At 43.2% G+C, this 12,023-nt stretch overlaps 1 long non-coding RNA gene across 2 annotated transcripts; it reads left to right on the forward strand.

Annotated features, from left to right (window-relative positions):
- The first annotated feature begins 6,838 nt into the window (after window positions 1-6,838).
- LOC131384468 (uncharacterized) lies at window positions 6,839-11,600 on the forward strand. 2 transcript variants are annotated; one of them, XR_009215353.1, is made up of 5 exons: window positions 6,839-6,954; window positions 7,313-7,623; window positions 7,891-8,646; window positions 10,569-10,785; window positions 11,476-11,600. It is a non-coding gene; the product is annotated as an uncharacterized LOC131384468 (long non-coding RNA). The 2 variants fall into 2 exon arrangements; XR_009215352.1 differs by having other exon boundaries at window positions 10,607-10,785.
- Window positions 11,601-12,023: the final 423 nt, after the last annotated feature.

The raw sequence follows: 12,023 nt of genomic DNA on the forward strand, positions 1-12,023 counted from the left end.
GGAGGGGGAGGGAAGGGGATGGAGGGGGAGGGAGGGGAGGCAGGGCAGGGGAGGGAGGGGGAGGGAGGGGAGGCAAGGCAGGGGAGGGAGGGGAGGCAGGGCAGGGGAGGGAGGGGGAGGGAGGGGAGGCAGGGCAGGGGAGGGACGGGGAGGGAGGGGAGGCAGGGCAGGGAAGGGCAGGGAAGGGAAGAAAGGAAAGGATTGGGAAATTTACTGAATACCATGGCAAGGAAGACAGACAGAAAAAGCAAAAATATCTCAGAATTTTAATTAAGCACAAGCATTGCAATGAAGCTGACCTGAATTTGAACTGTTTGTTCCACCATCTAATTGTGCAAGTTATGAAATCTCAATATTGGCTTTCTCATCTGTAAAAGGCGTAAGAATAGTACCTTCCTCACAGTGCAGTTAGACACATCGAATGAAGTAATGCAGGTAAAGCCTTTAGCACAATAACTGGTATATACATAGCAATTGTTTATTAAACAGTAGTGATCATAACATTAATTATACCCAAAGATTCCTCTCCAATCTTCAATGTTCTGGTAACGCTCTCATTTTTTCACTTTAAATACCATGAGCATTGCATGGTTAGTTTATTTAACTAATCTCACATTGTTGGACATGTTCCTATGTGAAATAATGCACATTTAAGCCATTTTGAGCTGAGGCGATTGTTATTGTGGCTTGTTGCTTGTTGTTTACAACCAAAGTTATCTGCAGTCCTTACTGATCCATAATTTGGTATCAAGAGTGGAATACTGTAAGAAATTGACCCTAAAGGTTAAATTGGCTAACTAGTAGAGAAAGTGTCCTAGGCTGAGATGACCCAATTACTTCAGGCTAAGAAGTTGGTGACTCTTGTTATATTGCCATGAAACTTTTTCTTAACCTCTAATCTGTAATACCTTAGGATCTTGACTCTGTGCCTTCAGAGGCATAGCATTGGGAGAATGTCAGGAACAACTTGGGATGTTGACATGGGTAGCCTAAATTGTATCTGTCATCAGTAGCCTAAATTCTATTTGTCGTCAGTGCGATTCTGTAAGAAAGGGACAATCTTAACTGAGGTAGGCCCATCTGAATGCCAAAAGAGAAGAAAATACAGTTTTGCTAGAAGTTCTTTCTGCCTGTGGCCTGCAATACAGTCCCATAAGTTGACTTAAATGTGCATTATTTCATATAGCAAGAATAGTTGAGGTGGGGCAGTTCCTGTGTTGGTTAATCCCACCTTTATATACGAGGCTTATCGTCTGATCCTATTTCTCATTTCATGACTCGCCTATTTGTGTCCTGTGCCCATCTTAATTGTGATACTTACCTTTTTTTAATTTGTAAAAACTCTTTATTATAAATTTCAACCATTTTTATATCATTTATGTTGCAAACATTACTCAGTTTGACAGCTTCTTTTCAATTCTGTAGTTTTCCTTTGAAGTTTTATGTTTAGCTTATTTACTAAAAGTCCATCTCTATCTCAGATGGAATAACCATATCCTTTTATATTTTCTTCTAGAACATTTATGGTTTAACTTGTATAGAAATATTTAAATTAATTCATCTGAAATTTAGGTATGAGTTGTGAGGCAGGAATTTATTTTTCTAAATGGTAGGTAGTGATCCTCAAATGCCTTATAAGGTATATCATCTCTCCTCTGGATTTAAGTGCAGCCAGTGGTATGCACAAACTTATTGTATAAAAGTGATTTGGCTTCTCAAGTTCCTATTCCACCTCATTCATATGTAACCTTATTCATGGGCCATTGTCACACTGTTTTAATTACCATAGCATGATAATTTATTTAGTATCTGGCAGAAAATTTTCCTACACATTTCTCTTTTTGAGAAAACTCTTGGCTGATCTGATTTTTTTCTCTCAGATAATCATTGCATTTGTTTTTGTCAAGTTGCCCCCAAAGTTCTCTTCGAATTTGGATTGGAATGGAAATAAATGATGACATTAATTTTGGAGAGAACTGTAATTTCTGTAGCATTGAGTCTTCCCACCCCAAAATATCTTTGTCATCCCAATTACCAAGTTTTCTTTAAAGACCCTCTGAGAAGTTTCATAGTTTTCTTTATATGGAATCACATACATATCTTAGTTGCCAGAGTTTGCGGTTGTTATTGATAGTCTTATAATGTTATCATCATTACTGTTACTATCAGGAATGAGATATTTTCTATTATTCTCTTGTTGTCTATATTTTATATGGCCATCTTATTGAACTCGTTTATTAGGACTCTTAAATTTTTTAGTTGATTTTTGCTGGTTCTGCAGCTAGGCAATTTTACCCTCTGCAGCTAGTATTTCCAATATTTTATCTGTTTTTCCTCACTTTATTATGTTGACCAGAACTAAATTTCCAGGAACATGTAATATAATAGCAATAAAAACCATCTTGATCTTGCTGTTGACTTTAATGGGAATGCTTCAAATATTAGATTGAACCATATGAAACTGACACTTTTCCAGGCTAAAACAAGAAAAAAAAAAAGATCAGGTATCAGTAATTTCAAAGGTTTCAAACTTTTATTTGGCCATTAAGTAAAATATTTAAATTTAATTCCAAGTAGGATCTCATTATGAGTTAAACAGATATTTTTGAGCACCTATGGTACACAGGCACGGAGCTAAGCCACGGATATGTAACTCTCAAACAAGACAAGTATAGTTTCTGCTGTCTCAGAGTTAAAGTAACACTACTGTAGGAGAAAGCAGACCATACTTCAGCTAACAACAACAAATCAAACTAATTAAAATGGTGAAAAGAACTCGGATTACTATGTGCTAGAGATCCCAGCTGGGCACCTTCAGAGAGGGTAGTCAGGGTCGCACCTCCTGATCAGAGACATCGAAGCTGACCCTGAAGGCTGAGATGGAACCAGCCATGCGATGAGCTATGGGGTCACACTCCTGCAGGGATGAGTGAGGGGTGGGCTCTGAAGTGCAATGCGGCTGCTGAGTTCTGGGGTCTGTCAGGTGGCCAAGGTGGCTGGAATGCCATAAAGTAGGTCCCCAAGCCACAGGCCATGTCTGAGGTGGGGACTGGGTGGAGGGAAGAGCCATGTTTTGAACTGGCCATGGATGAAGATTTTGGTTTGAATTGGGCTTTTAATAGTAGTTGAGCATCCCTAGTCCAAAAATCTAAAATCCAAAATACTCCAAATCTGAAGCTTTTAGAGCACCAATATGAGATAGCTAGCTCTCCTCTCCTTTGCTAGTGGTTCAACATACACAAACTTGGTTCTATCCACAAAATTATTTAAAAATATCTATACGATGACCTTCAGGCTCTGTGTATAAGGCACATATAAAATATAAATGAATTTGAATTTCATGTTTAGACTTGGGTGCCATCCCTAAGATATCTCATTATGCATATGCAAATATTCCAAAATCCAAAAAAACTTTGAAACCAGGAACACTTCTGGTCTTAAGCATTTTGGAAAGGGATACTCAGCCTGTCCTTGAAAATGAGGTATGGCTCATGGCTGAAGGTGACCAGCAAGTGATGGGTTCTGTCCCCAGCTGTTCCCATGAGGGTAGAAGAAGGAGCACTAACAGTATACCTTTGGAGGCCCTGGCAGGAGAAAAATAAAACCATTTTCTAATTATACCAAACCAGCTCCACAAGCTGAAGACCTAAGTTAAAGACAGATTTGGGAAAGCATTGAATTTTACTTTGGAAACCAAGGGGAAGCATTAATACTTTTTGAGCAAAGAGGCTTACTTGGTTCCCCAAAATCAGAGGAGTTGTGGGACCTTAAGGCAGAGTCGAGGCCAGGGATTTACCTCTCTGTGGTTCTGATCTGTGGCTGGGCCTGCACTACAGGTGCATTCTTCTGTGAAAGCCAGCAGAAAGCCCCACTGAAACGTGATGAACTTTCACAATGCCCCTAGGTCCTATTTTCCCAGAAAGTGACTCAACATCTGTCCCACTAGCTGGTCATATTTAAGAAAATATGACCAAGTTGCGTCTGATGCTGGCTAGAAGATCAGGTGGCAGAGAAGGGTCAGAGATTAATCCAGCCAGGCCTATAAAGATTATAGAAGATTCTAGGGGAGGAGTGGTCCAGATGACAGTGGATGCACACACAGGTAGGCAAGGCACAGGCAAAGCATTGTGTCCACAGACGTAAGGCTCAGTGGATGGTGGGAGTACAAGGTGAACACACATATGGGTGTTCCAGTAAGGGGCAGAGTATCTTGAGAGGCAGAGACAGGAAAGCCAGGCTAGACCAGTTGATACCATGTGTCAGAAATGGCCACAGGTGGTCAAGTCCCTGGGAGGCAACTAGGTACCAGGCAGGACTAAGGCTCAGACCTCGCAAAAGGCCTATTGGACCAAACATTTGATTGGAACAAAGAGTGGGGGACAAAAAAGGTCTCCATGGGGCTGGCGCTGCATACTCGAGTTCAGAAGGATCTAGGGCCGAGCAGAGGCCAGCTGGAAGAGGGGAGGTCACTGAGTCCCGCCTGGGAGAAGGTGGCAAAGCAGAGGCAGGGCAAGGACATCCTGATGACAGCAGCGTCAGACCTCACCCTTTCTCTCTCCTTGAGAAAGCTCTCTGCCCACTCCTGGCCTTTTCCCTGAGTACGCCCGGGCATGTCAAAACCCTGACGTGAGCGACTGGAAACGTAACCTGCTACTTGTCTGCAACGATGTAATAGAAGAACCAGGAAACACGCTTAGTGTCATAAGAGAGGTTCAACAACTACTACTTACGGCATTGTCTGTCACCAGACCAGCAGGCCACTCATTGCCATGGTAACAACAATCAAAACAACGATTCCTGCTTTCCTGAAGTCGTGTTAATGACGATTATGTTACACAAAAGAGTAACTAAACCCACAGTGCATTATAAACAGAGTTGCTAGTATCCAACCTTAATGATGGAGAAAAATCACTTGGGATGGGACAAAGTACATTTCTCAGGGTGCGAGTGCAGTTCAAGCCAAAAACTACAGGAGGGAATCTCAGCTCAGCTTGAAGTCACTGCTTCATCCAGGTCTCCTTTTTTTCCTCTCCCTCCAGTTTTTAGGAAGAGATACTTTCATGAAATTGTATGCATTTGTTTATCAACCCAGATATGCACATCCCTATTACTACTGGTAAACTGGGCAGAATTTAATGATTATTATGAAATATTAGCATTTGGAATAGGTCTGATAATTTTATGTCATCAGGGCAATATATAATGGAAACTTACCTCCTTGAAACAGAATTCTCCTTTCCAAATGCCTGATGCAAATGTGAAACACAATCTTCCCTTTGCCTTCTTGAGTTTCCCCGTCCCAAGCTCCCTCCCACAGGCTGAGCAGCAGCTCCTGGGTTCTAGGCCCATTGCCACCACCCTCTGGTGGGCAAGCCAAGTCACACCTACCCCTATCCCCCACCTACCCCCACCCCACCCTGGATTTCCTATGTCTCCAAGGTCACCGGGCAAGATCATAGTGACCCTGGGATGGGGGACAGGGCACAAGTTCACCCATATCTCTTCTTCTTGGAAAGCCTGTTCCCTTCCTGTCCCCCATCCAGGTCTCAAAACAAGAGAGCAGTCTCTTGTCCACTATTCCAGCATCTTCCTCGCCCACCATAACCGCCCCTACCATCAGTTTGGCCAGGGCAGGAAGAGATTTCTCAGTGGACTTGTTAAAGAGATCAGCACACAGAGAAACTGGCTTCAGTTTTCTTTTCCACTCTGACTCATCACTGGGCAAAGGGCCAAAGACCAATTTCCTCCAGTTCCCATCTCACTTCAGATTTGCATGGGAAGTCTTTGTTGATTAGGCTAGGGTGATTAAATTAACCACCCTGTGGTCAAGCATCCACCCCCAGAGCAGTCAGCTCTGATCAATGGTGGGCATCACCTGGTACCAAATGGCTGTCCAGTCCAACCCAAGGAGTCTTTCCCAGGATTGGGGATGCAGTGGGGTTCTCAGGAAACTAGATTCTCCCCTGGGCTCTAACAACTTAACCTTTGGTTGACACTTCTTCCACTGTGTTTCTGTGTCCTTGACTTGAGCACGGAGATGGTATCATTTAGAGAGTTGTAATCCAGTGTCTACTCTTAGGCAGCAACACCATTTTGTGGCTGTAAAACCAGGAGCAATAACTTAACCTCCCTGAGCTTCCATTTTTTTCAACTGTAAAATGAGTCTTTCTCATGGGATTGTCATGACGATTAAAAAACAAAAAAGAAGATCACGCATGTAAACCACTCAGCATGGGGCCTGGTATGCAGTCAAAGCAAAATTAATCTTGGTTGTTTTCACCATCATCATCATTATCTTCATTTAGTCAGAAAGGCTACTGCGGAGCTTCAAGTCAAGCACCCAAATTTATTTCCAGCCAGGCCTAGCCTCCCTTGTCCCATTTATTAAGCTAAACATAATCAGTTAGTCATTAATTGAAACACTTACTGTTACTACTTGAGTGGAACAAAGTCACTTCTCACTAAATTCCACCTGAAACTGGATAGGGCAGAGACATGGAAGGGCACTGCTTGAGACTGGGCAAAGAGACAGCTTCTCTATCCTCGTTCCCCCTGGGTGCTGCAGTAGGATTCCTCAGAATGATGTGAGAGAGCTCAATAAACCAGCAGAGATGGAATTCTAAAGGTGAATCTGATCCTGTGTCAAGAAGTCCACTTGGGAAGAAAATACTCCCTTAGAGTAGAAAGATGTTTCAGAGGACTCATCAATAAACCTGCAAAAAAGAAGGGGCTCCTTATTGTGACTTTGTGGGTTGTGATGACATCACAAAGCAATCCAACCATTGGTCTGCTCAGGTGGCACCCTAAACACGAAGTGATTGAGAAAGAAACCCATGACCGAGGTTACTAGGCACCTTCCTTTAGCAGCCCCTTGTGGAAAGAACTTTGCCTGGAGATGGAATTGAATAACTTCAAAGGAGCTTACAATCTAAATCAGAGCAGGATCACTGTGGGGTGAGCACAGGAAAACAACTAGGCAAGGCCTCTACTCCAGATCTTGGAGAATTGATTCTGAGTCCTGGCTCTGCCATGTACCAGCTCAGAGACCCTGGGCAAACAACTCAATTTCTACATAACAGGAGAGAATTGAATAAAATCAATGATGTTCAAGCACCTCCACCAAGCCCTGTAGTCTCTCTGTATAAATTCAGAAGCCACTGCAGGTTTGGGGGAAAAATTATATAAGGAGTCCCAGCAGGCGTAAACCTCTGGTTCCCACCACCATCACAATCCCTTCTGCTAGACAGTCTCTGCCCTTTTGCTTTAAATGTCACTGTTTCAGATTTTTTTTTAAGTTTTCATTTTTTTCTAGGCAAAAAAAGGAGAAGATCCCAAATGCATTCCGGTTCTGGCAGTCTATGATTTGAGCATGGAGAAAATGGGGTTCCTTCAAGAAGAGGCTGGAAAGAAGGATTAGCACAAGACCACAAGATCACAAAAAGCCTTGCCTGCTATGCTCAGGCACTTGAACTTTAGCTGGAAGGAAGCCACAAAAGGGAGATAATATAAGCAGGTCACTGGGCTAGGAAAGCACCTTGAAGAGTTGAATGAATAAAAAATGCATGGGAGGGGAGAGAAGAGGAGTCCAAAGACGAAATTATTCCATCAGTCCCCAAGCAGGAGGTAAGAAAAATGGATGGAGAGTTGGAAAGGTGTGGGGGGGATAGCCTTCACCAGTCAGCAACTTCCATTCTATTGTGTTTTCTTTTGTTTTTCTTTGTCTTATCATTCCATTCCCACCTTCACAAAGCAGAGTAAAAATGACTCTCTTCACCATGCATCAATGTTGTTGATCTATTCCCTCACACCAGAGAAGCACAATGGCACCACAGCAAAGGGCATGTGACCTTCAGCTAATTAATAAAGGCCCTGACATTGTTCCCCCACCAGGTCATGGCAATGGTTGGCCGCCTGTCCTAGAAGGATCCACACTTCCCGGTGACCCAGATATCCCAAGCTCCCAAATCAAGCATCTGCACCTCCTTAATCAGCTTCAAAGAGGGACTTTCAGAATGCCACTGTTCCAACAGCTTCCTCAGCCACCATACCTGCTCCACCATCAGCTCAGCCAGGCAAGAATTCCCACAGATTTTTCACTGGACTATAGTTAAAGATGAAAAAGTCACATCCAGACCTCTGATTTACGACGTGGCATGAACTCAACACTTTTCTCATATTCTTGAGTCCGACAAAAATGAGCAACCACAGATATGTAAAACTGGAACTGAGAAAATATTGGGTGCCTTTCAAAACACCTACATAGGACACTCCTTGACTATCCTGCAACCTGGGGTGGTGGGCTCAGTGACAGGCAGGGCACTGTTCCATTGACTGTGGCTAAGGACACGTTTCTGAAAACAGTTGCCAGCCCACGTCACTGGTACCTGACTTCACTCTCATCCTTTCCTCCAGGCTGCTTAACCCTGGGTGTGTGTGTACACATGCAACTCCTCTGCCAAGAACACCCTTCCCCCAGCCTTTTTTTAGTTGTTCATAAATACAGATCATTTTTTCATCAAATGAACAGAGGAATGAGTGAATGACAGCTGTTTCTTGCAATCCAGCAGTTTGAAGTCAACTTTGCCTCATATAACAGCAACAAAATCTTGGATTCAGGGAACTGAAATGCAGAATTTTCAGTCATCAGTAAGTCCAACCCATTTACTTTGAATTTGAAGAACTAGACCCAAAGAGAGGAAATGCTTACTCTGAAGTTGCCCAAGAATGACAAATGCTAACAGTTATTCATTGCTAGGGGCTAGGGACTGTGCTAAATGCTTCACACACATCATCATGCTTAATTCTCACAATAATCCTTTGAGCTAGATGCTATTACTAGCTTCACTTTACATGAGAAAACTGAGATGGGAAATGACTAGTCCAAGTTATACAGTCTTGATGGTATCACATAAAATTCTGGAGGTGGGGATGTAACGCTTAGGGGAGGGACTAGACAGAAGTTGCTGCAGAAGGCTCTCCAAGTGTCTGTGCCTCGGTTGCTACATCTGTGAATTCAGAATAATTATACCTTGTTTCTAGAATAGCTATGAGATTTTATAGGAAATAATGCATGTAAAACTATTTGGTAAGCTGCAAAGCACTATACAAATGAATGAGAAAATATGTTTTTTAAAAATGAAAAGAGGATTTATTGGGTTTTTCTGTTTAAAAGGATAAAATAACATGTACATCTGTTTTAAAAGGAATTAAAATGGTATAAAAAAATAGACGAAAAGAAATATTATCCAAAGTTCTACTATCCAGAGATAATTAGCAATTTAATGCTAAGACTTCAGGAAATCACTGAGCGTGTTTATGTGTGTGTGTGTGTGTGTGTGCGCGCGCACGCGCGTGTGCCTATAATTATTAAGAAATGGTATATTATCATGCTCTCTTGTGACCTGTTCTTTTTTCACTCAAGTTATACATGTTGAAAAATCAAGAAAACTTCAAGAAAGCCATTCTTCTGAGTTAAGCTCAGCCCTGTGAAAAGAGCCAGAATAGTTTATTTATCGTCCTCTTTTTGACTGGTGAAACTGGTCCTAAGAGGCAGCGTCATCACCTATAGTGGTACAGACTGTGCCCTGCTTAGAATCCAGGGAGACACATGGGAGCTGAAAGCCAGCCTGTTCCAGTCCCTGGCACAGCCACAACATGCAGGGGAGGGGGCCCTTGCGGGGTTGCACAAAGGCGCCATGTGTCCTGGCCTCCGAGCAGGGCTGACGCTAGCCACGGAGACCCTGAAGCCAGAGGGCCCACTACTGAACAACACTAGAGCCAGTGAGGGCAAGCAGAGTGGTGCCTTCCATCTGCTGTTTCTGTGCCAGATCTATGCCCCGTGCCCCACAGCACAGGGTCAAACCCATGGCATGCACACAGCAGCCTCTGAGAATGTGCCAAGTTCTGCTCTATGCATGGAGGGCTTGTGGTGGTTTCATTCTTTTCCCCTAAGCAAATTTTAGGAAAATATTCAAGTGACAGGAAATTAAGCAAAGCTTTGGCACCAATGCTGCCCCAGAACCAGAAGCTCCAAGTCCAGTTTCCCGAAAAGGCTGGCTTTGGGGTTCTCTATATTTACCCAAAGCTTCCACTGAATGTGTCCAAAGAGTTTCAGGGTGAATGAGTTTTCTATGTCTGTATAACAAATTACCCCAAGATTTAGCTGTTGAGAATAACAAGCATTTCTTATCTCAAAGTTCCTCTGGGTCAAGAATCCAGCTGCATAGACCTTCAATGTAAATTTAAAAAGAAAAAGACAAAAAGGAATCCAGGTGTAGTTTAGCAAGGTGTCTCTAGTTCAAAGTCACTCATAAGACTGTGGTCAGTCAGCCAGGACTGCGGTCATCTCAAGGTTCAACTTAGGCTGGAGAATCCCCTCTAAGCTCACCCGCCTGGCTGTTAGAAAGCTTCAGCCCTTCACCACCCGGGCCTCTCCATCACGCTGCCTCATAAGCTAGCAGCTGCTTCCCTCAGCACCAGGAAGGAGAGAGAAAGAAAAGAGAAAGGAAGGGAGGTGAGAGAAGGGGTGGGGAGAAGAGAGGCTAAAGTGTTTTCCCAACCCAAATCAGGAATGACATCACTTTTGCTGTATCCTGTTCTTCCTAAGTCGATCACTAGCTCCAGCCCAGACTCAAGAGGATTACAGAAAAGCACCAATCTCCAACATCCTTCCTAGAACATGGATATAACGGCTAGAGTTCTGGCAGCCATCTTGGGACATGCAGATCAGAACCACAACCTAGGGATGGTGGATCAGAAAAGAGGAAGGAGGAGCCACAGTCCCTGGTGATTCTCCCACATCATTGCCTTTTACTAAAAAGAATAAAACTTTAAGCATTAAAGCTACTTCTGAGTTACCTTCACATTCAGATGAGTCTCACTGTAGCCGATCTAAGTTGTTGGCACTAACCCCAATAGGATTCAGATTCAGGTTCACTCAGCATTTCTTTCTTTTACAGATAGGACAACTAGACTCAGAGAGGTAAAGTTATTCACCCATTATCACTCAGCTAGACACTGGCAGGAATAAGACCCCAGCTCCTGGTCTCCACATCTACCCAAACCAGTTCTGAGTGTCTCCAAAGCTTGTTGAACATTCAAGGCTCTGTTTGGGATGTTCCTGGCAGCTGGAAAAGTTCTGACTCCCCCAGGCTATGTATTTGTACCAGAACATTCCCTGCTCTGTTTCTCTGCTTACCAAGTAAACAAGTGAAACAGAAGAGGGAAAATATTTTGGATGAATTGATGCTTTGCAGTTCAAAAACTTTTGTCTTATGCACACTCAAGCCCGTAGCCATGGAAACCCTCATTTCATTTCCTCAGACTGTCTCTTTGTGCACCATTCATTCTTTGGAACTCAGAAGTTAGCAGCAACCATGGATTAAATATGTTCTGTAGGGCAGCAAGGTGGCATGATATTGCAAAGGATGTTGGTATACAAGTTTCTAACATGGAAGTGATCATGTTTCATTACAGAGTTGTCTCAGATGGCTTGACTCTTCAGAAAGAGCCTTTCAGCCCCTTTGCCAGAAGAATTGTCAGCAGAGTCACTCAAGACAGAATCATCACAGCTGCAATGTTAATAAACATTTTGTGCTGCAGGAGGCATCTTGGTGTCCTTGCCCTACCATATTCCTTGCCCCAGGGTGGCCTGCAGTGCATTTGGCCTCTGCCAAAGGGCTAAGCCTAAGCTACCATATTTGAACTACGTGATGCTGCTCCCATGGTCTCAGGGGGTTGGACCATGGCTGGTCACCAGGCCCAGAGGAAACCAATATATCAGTTAAGAAATGTTCTTTTGAGAATTTGAAGTAAGAGACACAGAGACTGTCCTTAATCAATGGCGACCAAACTACAAGGCCATGCAGCACTAGAACTGGAACAGACCTTTTTGACTTCATACGGAATAATAATAAGAGAAAGCCAGTGCAGAGAAGGTGGAGCCTGACTCAGAGAAAAACTGAAAAGAATCCATTTGGTTCCAAAGAGAGAAAGAGAAAGCAGCAGCCTCGATTTTCAATGGC

This window comes from Hylobates moloch, unplaced genomic scaffold (assembly GCF_009828535.3).
Source record: "Hylobates moloch isolate HMO894 unplaced genomic scaffold, HMol_V3 SCAFFOLD_10, whole genome shotgun sequence".
NCBI lineage: Eukaryota > Metazoa > Chordata > Mammalia > Primates > Hylobatidae > Hylobates > Hylobates moloch.